Raw genomic sequence first — 10,356 nt, 5'->3', positions numbered from 1 at the left:
TATCGACCTGCTACGGCACGCTGACGTTAGCGATCGTCGCTAACTCGCGTTACGGCCCCGGCGTCGCGGCGTTTCGGGATTTCGGGTTTTCCTGTTTCTTTCTGTTCTGCTTTTGTTTTTACCTTTTACCACCGTTCACCCATTCATTATGCTCTTATCGCTGGAATGCATGCTCGAACAGCCAACGGCCGGCCGGCCAGCCAGTCAGTCCGTCAGTTCGATTTCTGTTCCCACCGACGCTTCCTTCGGTGGAATCGTTGCTGGGTGAGTCATAAATACTTCGACGCTGGCCTTTCGAGCTTCAAACGCAGCTCCACGCAGAATTTGATCGAGACCGGGGAATGATGAAACGCACCGGGCACTGCATGTCAGAGCGTTAAACAAAACGTTTCGTATCAGCCCCATCTTTGACCGAAAATAATGCATGTGTAACTACACGCCTTGGTGGCGCACGATCGTACGCCAGGATCACACGTTACACGCGGCCCTACGACTAGCCTAGAACCCGGCTTAATTTATGAGCCATCCATATTTATATGCACTCTTCTCATTACGCGCCCTCCCTAACGCCCTTGATTACCGGCAAAACACGGCGGACCACGGACGATGACGGGCAAAATAAGACATTTTGTTTGAATTGTAATTAGTTCCGAACTGTTAAGCCGAAAGCGGTTCTCGGGCAGCGCACCCTTCGCGAGCGACCACCCGCGGTGGGCTCGAGTCCGAGGGGTTGTTGCAAGATGATTTAAACATTTTTTTACGCGCCATCCTGTTGCGCCGCCAGCTGATCGATCCGATAGCGAGCCAAACGTTTCAATCGCTCCGGAGTTGGGTCTCCGGGAATGCGCCGGGGGATCGTTCTAGTTCTCGGTTATGAATTCGGTTGAAAATTCCTCCCAAAACCCCACCTGGAGACACCTGGACGACTGGACGGTCGGAGGATCACGATCGCAGCGCCCTTCCATCGCTGCGCTTCCCGATCTCTCCCAAAATCCAAATCCACCGCGTCCACTTCGGCAAGATCACCCAGCGTGTGGGCAAACACAGGCCGTGTGGAGTGGCCGTGAGCTTAAATCCGATCACTTAGCAGCAGCAGCAGCAGCAGCAGCACGGTCAACGCGCACAAAGCCGACGAGAAGCCACGAAGCGCAAATATTGATCGCGCACTGCTTAGCGCCCGATCCGCCCGAGGGCCGGGGCGGGTTTTCCATTAGCTTTCGGTAGCCCTCTCGGTGGCCCTTCGAGGCAGTACGAAATACCAGAAGCGTTTTTCGGTCAACAGTGGCCGGGACCCCCGTTTGCGGCCCGAACTGGCCTCTGGCTCTATTGACCGATCGGTACAGTGTTAATGACACATAGACGAGTAAACATCCCGCCGGAGCGGAGAAATCTGGCACCCTTGTTTTCCGCCCCTTTCTGTAGCTCCCGCTCTCCCGCCCGCTCCCGAATGGTTCCGGTAAACGGTTCAGCAGCCGCGGTCGCAGTCCCGGCATGCCGACAAACACCGGCACGACACCGGCCACAGGAGTCGCGCCAGGAGTGGAACTTTCCAGTGGCCGCGGGAAAAGTGAGAACTCTATTTGGAGACCCGGGAGGTCCCCCAGTCCGTTCCGCTAAGCGCTGGGTGGGCCGCTCCGGATTTTGGGCCACTCGCTTAATGCAGGCGCAAACACGGAAACGGAACGCGCCACGGGCACTCCTAATGCATATTCAAAATGCAGAGCACGGGCCAATAGTGAGCTGTTACAATTATCAGAACATGGCGATCGGTCGGCCCAATCCATCGAAACATGCATCTGCTTCGCGTTGGGCCGAAGGAAATAGAAAATATGGACCTTAACCCGGCCAATTGGGGAGGAGGACGCGGCGAAGACGAGCCGAAAAGAGAGAACAAACAATTTCATTCACTCACTTAATTACTGAAACGCGTGATTGAACAAGACAAATATTCCATAAAACAGTTGCACAACAAGGAGTTAATTAAATTCCGTCGCCGTCGTCGTCGTCGTCGTGAGCCTTACGGGTTAGCCGGTCACAGGCTCAGGCTCGTAGCTCGGATTCTGCACCAGACCAGCAGCAGCAGCTGCAATTTTCGCTTAAGACGGTTCGCAGGCGCAGGTTCTTAGGATCCATTAAGCAAAACGCGGCGCGGCGAACGGACACGGCTGAAAACAAAACATGTTCGAGGGGGCCTTTTTTGTCCGTTCGGAGGGCGCTCTCGGTGCAATGTTTCAGATTCCGTCGAATTGATGGCCGACCCGGGCCTGGGGCCGGGCCCGGATGCTGTTGTAAAACTGTGCGGCTTTAGCCGCTTTCAGGACCTCAATCTTTATTTCCACGTTGTGTTGCATTTATTCTGTTACTTTCGTTCGTGTTTGTTTTTTTGTAGGGTGTGTTTGGGTCCCGCGAGCAGAGTGCCCGAAATCGGGCCTGGGGGCCAGCGACACGGGACACGGGACATTCCGACAACTTGTTTCTCGAATGTTGACTTAATGATTTATGAACAATTCGGGCTGCGGGGCTGCGTGCGTATCAGAAATTAAGCGCTCCGCGGTACGGTGCCCCGCGTAAGCGCAACTTTAGTGCCCCTTAGCCGCACTTTACACGATCGGTCGGTTGGTCGGGCCCGTTGCTGGAAACAAAATGGCTTTCCCACATAACGCGCCGGTTAATTATGGCGCGCTAATGGAAGGATTTAGCAGGTTCGCAGGTGCGGCCGTAGGTCGAAATATTACACTAATAAATTGTATACATTCATCGCATAACAATTGCCTGTGGCCCAGTGTTTCCCCCTCAGGAGATTCCCCACTTGTTGCGCCGGAATCGGTGGTCGACCCTCTGGCGGTTGCGTTTTGAACAGGAAATCAATTACCAACGATCGGGCTAGAACTAAACCGTGGCGCAACGGAACCCCCGAAACGGGCATCCTAGGCACAGGACGGCCTCTATATAACGATCCTCTTCCGTGTTGCGCGGGCAGATCCTATAATGGTATTAAAATTAAAATCGAATCAATAAACCGACCGCTGAATGGCCGCTGCGCTCTGCCGCTGTGTGTGCTGTTAATCAATGAATAGTTGCGGAAGATTAGGTTCAATTAAATTATAGGCTTCGGCAGCGTTCCGCGGCACCGTGGTCATTTCGAGCGAAGCGAAGAGAAACACCCGGAGGACCCAACTCGCCCCCCTCCCCACCCCACTCACCCACTGGCCACTGGCGGTCGGCGTCAATCGATCATCATTTCGGAGGCCGCTCTCGCTCACGCTCGCGAGAGATGGGTCAATTAGGCGGCCCCCCCCCCAAAAGAACGCCGAACGTCGTTCAGCCCCCGAAGGAGGTCTTGCAGATAGCATTTTAAGCCCCCCGCCCCCCGCCGCACCCGCCGCAGCATCCTGGGCGCCGAAGCGTAAAAGCGAACTGTGGGTCCATAAAAAAGGGACTTAAATCAAAACCGTGAATTGGCCCCGGACCCGATGATCGGTCGATCGCCCGCCGCCGGCAGAATCCGTCAGTAGCTCCGTGTGGGACGGAGGGGGGGTTGGGGGGGGTCCTAAGGTCGGAAGGCAAGGAAGTGTTTCGGGGCTCTTAGGCCGGCCACACGAACCAATAGAATCGTCAACCCGGATTCGGGTTGCTGGTGGCTGAAACAACACAGGAGATCCGCAGGGCCGACGGCTTCGAGAGCGAAAAAGAATGAAACAGAGAGAGAAAGAGAAAGAGAGAGAAGGAGAAACAGAGAGAAGGCGCAGGCGAACAACGAATAACCACTTCAACCGAATAAAATCGAATAATCAAAACATTGTAAGTATCTAATTTGGATGATGAAGGCAAAATGAAACATAAAACAACGATTTTTAATGCCTCATTATAAGTTGTATCAGCGTTTTGTTTGATGAAGCGAGCGATCAACCCCCGGCGGCCGCCAGCCTGCGAACCGGCGATCGGAGGGGCACGAAAGAGGGGCCGAAAAAAAAAAGCTAAAACAAGAAGGCCTTATACAAACACATATACGCGGGCGCGCGGGCGAGCATAAGAAGGAAGGGATCTGCGCCCTGGGAACGGCCAGAACGCCGGCGATGCACACGGTGGCGGCGGCAAAGGGATCAAGAACCGCGTGAGGTCGCCCGGCGTGACAGAGACCGAGCGAGCGGGCGAGCGACTGGCAGACGAACGAAAGACTGCGCGAGACAGCGACGACAAGCGACAAACCCGGCGGCGAACGCGGCCGGAACGCGCGCGCGCGCTCTCCGAAGCATGAGTGGCCTCGCGAAGCGCACCACAGACAGCGAGGAAGCTTTTTTCGCGTCCGATGGCCACGGCGGGCCCGTGCGGGGCAGCGAGCAGGCGGCAACGAATGGGACGGAATGGAACGGAAAAAAAGCGTGGAGACGGAACCTCTCCCGGCCGGGAACCCGAAGGCCCGAAAGCAGAGACCCGAACCCGGGGGGGAGGGCGGTACGGGCGGGTCGGGCCGGTGGACGGCTTGGAGCCGAAAGAACCTCCACAGCGCGGTAGACCGCCAGGCGGCTCCATTATTGTGTGTTACGCGCGATTCTCTTCGGCCGGCCTTCGGTGGTCCGGTGGACGGTCGGGCCAGGGAGGCGGCTTCCGGGGAGCGGGGTAACGATAAAATAACTATATTTTCTGAAATTCTTTTACGTCGTCATAAAATCGGCCACCGCCACTGCACCGGCAGTGGCAGGCGACGGTGGTGGCGGCGGCGGGCGTGTATCCATTATGATTTGATCGCCCAGGCCGTGCCGGTGCATGTGCCGTGAGCCTTTGTGCGCCATCCAGCTTTTTTGTGCTCGTTCTTTCTGCACGCTGACTGCCCGTCCCGTGTACATCTCATTTAGGCTCTGGCTGCGGACCGCACTCAGCGCCGCATCGGAACCCGGGGCTCGGGGGGGATCCGCACCACACGCGAAACAAGCCCGAGACGGGCTGCCGAAACTCCACGGGCCCCGGCCCCCGAGCCCCGGGTGCTCGATGCTTGTACCAACAAAACTGACAGTGTCCTGCGCAGTCAGCAACCAATAAATCTTGGCGCATGATCAGCACGCCCGGTGACGTGCCTGTCGTTAGCGGCCGGTGGACGGACCGGTGAGCATGGATAATTGAGGGAACTTCTGCACTTTTGGCCACGGGGCCACACCTGAGAAATGCTCACTTTTTCTTCAGCGCGTTATTCGGTCGATCCATAGGTTACGCCCTCTGGTGACTAATCATAGATATGATCGTCGATTTGATGAATTCCCTTTAAAAAGGTTGTTTCCAAATATGGGTTGGATTTTTGCCTAGTTCGTCGCATTTCGGACAAAGCGGAAGCCAATTGCATTTGGTTCGAACGAAGATCCTGCCACATTAGGGAAGTAAAATGTGAGTAAAATGTGTACTCAGGTCAGCTAATGCACAATCGATCTGGAGTATCTTGTTGGGAAAAGTTTTACCTCGGCACAGTTTCTTACAAACCGATGACGATGAGCTCCGAGCGCAGTATTCAGAACAGAGTTAAAAACGAATTCGATTGGGGCTATATTTGGTAAATAATGCGGATAGACAAGCAATTTAAACCATAATTATTGGATTGTCGCCATGGTAACCGCTGAGCAAACACGGCAGCCAAAACGCGGACAGCTGTACAGTGTCTAAATGTTGATTTCGAATGAGACAAATACGCCTTCTTTACGTGTTCACAACCACTGCTCTAAGACACGAATGTTAGGCTATTGTAGCTCAAAGCCTTTATAATACAAAAAAACAACCACTGCTAATAAACACGGCCCAATCCGTTTTTTAGGTTAAAAAAACCTCTGCTGGTGCTCCCACTTGCTTCTGTGGTCGTCTACCACCATTTGATAAACTTTTGCTGTATTTTCTAGGTTACCCAGATTACCCCGATACGAAGCCAAATCAACTCACTACCTTGATGTTAATGTCGAAAACTTTTCATCTCACCTTCATATGTATATCAACTTTTGTGTTCCCCGTTCCAAGTACAGGGTCATCCTTTTCGTAGTTTCGAAATCATAGGGCTGGCAAGTGTCAAACTTTTAGTTGAATGCCTGCCATTTTATCAAGCAAATCGCTTAAACGTGTTACAATTATTAAAACATATTACAAAAGCGCGGACGCAAAAACGCTAATTTGAACAATTTGAAATCGAACATTCGCCAAGTTATGGCCGAGATAACAAAATGTGCAAAAAAGTAATTGATAATTCCATTATCAGATCGAATATTTCATGTGTTTTAATTTTTAAGTTTGCTTTTTAAACCGGGAAACTAATGACCCTGAATTTAACCAAAAATTGAGCAATACATTACGCCCCAATAACTCGCCGTGCATTCCAAACCTTAAAACTTAGCTAATGCTCGGAGGTTCCTCGTCTGTTGCGTCAATTAACTCTCCCCGTGTCGGCAAAGCGATCTTATCTCACTCTAATCAACACGCGGCCTGCTGCCTGATAAAAACAAACACAAAACAAAATGCAAAAGATTTGAGAAAAAATGCCCCCAAGTTCCCATCACTCCCCGGGCCACACCTAGACTCGGGACTCGGCAGGTGGCTCTCTTCACTGCGCTTCGGCATTACCCAGCGGAAGCCGCGAGCGCCTCACTGCCCAGACTGCACACGGTGTCCGTATTTATTCCGCATTCCGCAGTTTCATGTTCCTGGCCGGGGCAGGGGGGGACCGATGTTCGCGAAAGGACCTCCCGAACATTTTCCCGCCGGCGTACCAGGATTTTTGCAGGGCCAAATTAAGCGAGCAATCGTTCGCGCGCTCTGGCTGCGGCCAGCGAGCCCTCCCAGCGAGATGTCGGGCTCCGAACGCGAAGCGGCTCGTACCCCTGCCCCAGACAGTTCCCGGAACGGATCGGGCCACGAGGGGTGGAGGGCAACAGCACACGAAACCGTGTAACATCGTCTTATTAACGTGGAGCTGTTTTTGTTGCACTCGGCCACGGCCACCTTTTTTTGGGGTGCCCGGGAAGCGGCCGAAGGGTCCTGCTAGGACATGCCGGCCGCTCGCCGGACCACACCGGATTGCCGCTCGATCACTTGTCGTGATCCGACCGTCCGTGGCCCTCTGCACCGGGGCGAGGGCGCGCGCGCACTCAGATTGGCATCGAAAAAGGACTTTACGATTCCGCCGTTGGCCCGCGAGCGTTTTCTGGGGGAGGCAACATCCTGCGCCGCGGTTCAGAAAACCAATAAAAGAAATGTCTACTCCGCGATCGCCTCGCCCGCGGCTCTCGGGCGCGACCCCAGAGCAAGGTTGGGTTCTTTTAATTTAAATAAGTGAATGGGTTTCGCGTCCGACGCGTCCGCTTCGTTAGACTGTATGGCGTGTACGCTGGTCCAGAGCGTGGCGTGCTCGGAGCGATTAATTTCCTTTAAATAATCTTCGCCACTGGCACGGACCTCCGCTGCGAGCACACGCGAGTCCGGTGCACCAGAAAAAGGGCGATGGAGTTTTGAAAGCTGTGCGTTGTGCCGTTGGAAATGAAGACCTTCGCCCGGGCGAGCGAATGCTCGTGTGTGGCGTGGCCACCTTGTGGGCAGGAGTGATCGGGCAAGGTGCGTTCCGGGCGGTGACTTGCCGTGCGCATTCTGCTGGCCACACACTGGCTGCGTGCTTCACCAGGGTGCGCAGTACTGGACACTGAACTTTGGTCGCAGAAGGCTCCGCTTATTTCCGACGCCCGATCCGAACTCCGGCGGTGGCGTAACAACGGGCCGAGCAAACCGGATCAGGAACCCAATTGATTGACGCAAGCGGCACATAAAAGTGGCCCAGTTACAATTGCGCGCAATTACTGCGCCGGACACTAGTACAGACCCGGCAGCCGGCAGCCGGTCAAAGGGGTTTCTAATGGGGTGTTTAATCGTTCGCATCTGTAGCGCCATTCTGCCGAAGGATGCTGGAGTAATTGCAAACCGAGCGGTTAGGGCGCATTTCGTGTGGCGTCAACTGCACTATGGGAAACGAGGATCAACGAGCCTCAGGCAAGTGTTAGGTTCTATCTCGCGAAAATCGAACAAGCTCAGGGGCGCTCTGTGGCCACAACTCCATACAGGATCATTGTTCATCATCTTTTGCTCGTTGCGACTCGAGTATACCGGGGTGTTCAATAAGTTTTGCGGTTCAATAACAGAGAGCGTTGCTACTAGCCCAAATGAAATTATCTTGGAACACTATTCATATGAAAGTATGTGAAGTTTCACTTCGATCTGTCAATTCATTCCTTGTTTACCTATTCTTCATTCTAAGCCATTTCCCAAAAGCCAAAAAATCAAATATCGTGAAGTGATTGAGTTTGTATTTTTAGAATGTTTATGAAAGCAAAGGGTATTTAGGAACGAATGTTTAATTTAATTTAATTTATTATTATCCTGTGTTGGCCAAGTTAACCAGTTAACCAGGCTAGACACAGAATCTTAATACTAAATGTTGAAAGTATAAAAGGACTCTTTGCCTGCAATAGAATGAATTTATTTGCCGAATTTGAATGAAGTCATGCCTTGTACATGCCTTGAAGACCTTAGATCGTATGAAAACACATGATGTCGTATTAGAACATCGTCGAATGACAGAAAGAGTTTTAATAGAAGCCCAAGGCATCTCATTGGGCAGTGTAAGCAATATTTTAACTGAAGCACATTTCTCGGCAACATTTAAAGCGTTTTTTAAAGGATAAAGTGAGTTCTGGTCGTCGACTCATCAATATCAGCATGATCCTGAAACAAAACAAGAGGCTAATGATTGGTGTGAATTTAGTTCTTCGGCTCCGAAACGAGTTCGTGTCCAGAATTTAGTCAAAAAGGTGCTAGCATCAGTTTTTTGGGATGCGAAAGGAATTTTCTTTTCAGATTACTTGCAAACAGGTAAACCAATAAATTCTGAATATTTTAGACCAGCTGGAGGAGCAAATTCGTGAAAAAAGACCCGATTTGCAGAAAAAAAACTTCTTTTTCATCAGGACAATTCACCATATCTCTAGAGCATTTTGACAAAAATCCTTGAATTAGGGCTCGAATATTTGAAGCATCCACCGTACTCACCAGATTTGGCTTCTAGCGACTTCCATTTGTTTCCAGACCTGAAAAATTACATGTTTGGAAAGCGATTTTCATCAAATGATGAGGTCTTAGCAGCTAAGGAAGCGTATTTTGCAGCCCTTCCAGATTCTCTCTTCAGAGATGGAATTCGTCAATTGGAATCTCGTCGGAACAAGTGTATTGATGTTAAGGAAGACAATGTTGAATAACGAATCTTATTTCGAACTATAAAGCTATGTTTTTTTAATGAAAATCAAAACTTATTGAAAAGCCTGGTAAGTTTGAAAACGATCGTATCGTAACGGTTGCTGATTGAAGCAGCGTTTCGGTGTCCCTAATACATTCGCCAATGGCGCGAGGCTCAACGGAACGAAACTCCGAAATAAAGTCCGAATCAACCGGCTCGTTTCGTTATTGAGGCCCCGGTCACGCAGCGCAATGGGACTGGATTTGCGTAAACCGTGCGCCCGTTCGACTCGACCCAGCCACCTGCATGGCTCGCCGGGACGGGTGGTGCGCAGCTCCCTTCTGTAAGCACCTCACTCTCTCGTGGCTCGGCCCGGCCGTAATGACTGTGATTTGGAATTTTAAACATCGGTTATTTTTAGTACCTCCATTAATGAGTTAATTATAGAAAAATCGTAACGATCGCGGGCCCGCAAGTAGTTGACCGCACCGACCGCGAGCCTGGGCCCGCTTCTGATTAGATTCACGCAAGCGAACCCCTCTCGGGTGCACCGCATGTCGCAGCCCGTCAGTAATTAAGCCGTAACACTCGGTGGCCGGCTGCAGCAGTTACATTTTGCCACCTTCGCCCGTGTATGTGTCTCCGGACAACTTTCAGGCACTTCGATTGGCCGCCGATTAATAGATTCTTGAGATTATGATCCCCGCAGTGGGCGCTCGCGCGTGTGCAGCCTTCGCGAGACCCTTCCTGATGTTCGCAGGTGTGCGCGAACGGATTGCGCTGCGGCCCACGTTAGGTAATGGACGCCGTTGGACGATGTTTTGGCGCTGCTCCGCAACGCAACGTGCGGTGGGACCATAATCCTAATCCGTGCGATCGAAACGATCGCCCCCGTTGCGCCCCAGCTGCTCGGTGTAACAACTTTCTAGCCGTGTCTGACGTGTCGCTAGCCGCAACGAGGAACTGGTCACATGATCTTGTTGGCGATCACGGTGTTCCAACGGTTTCTGCCAATTTTAAAAATAACTTAACACTTATATGAGCTTTGGACCAATGCTTAAAAATTTATTCATCTTCAGCATTCACCGATTCAAATTGTTCAGCTT

This window comes from Anopheles bellator, chromosome 2 (assembly GCF_943735745.2).
Source record: "Anopheles bellator chromosome 2, idAnoBellAS_SP24_06.2, whole genome shotgun sequence".
Taxonomy (NCBI): Eukaryota; Metazoa; Arthropoda; class Insecta; order Diptera; family Culicidae; genus Anopheles; species Anopheles bellator.
The sequence above is the reverse complement of the archived record's forward strand: the minus strand, read 5'-3'. Positions refer to the sequence as shown.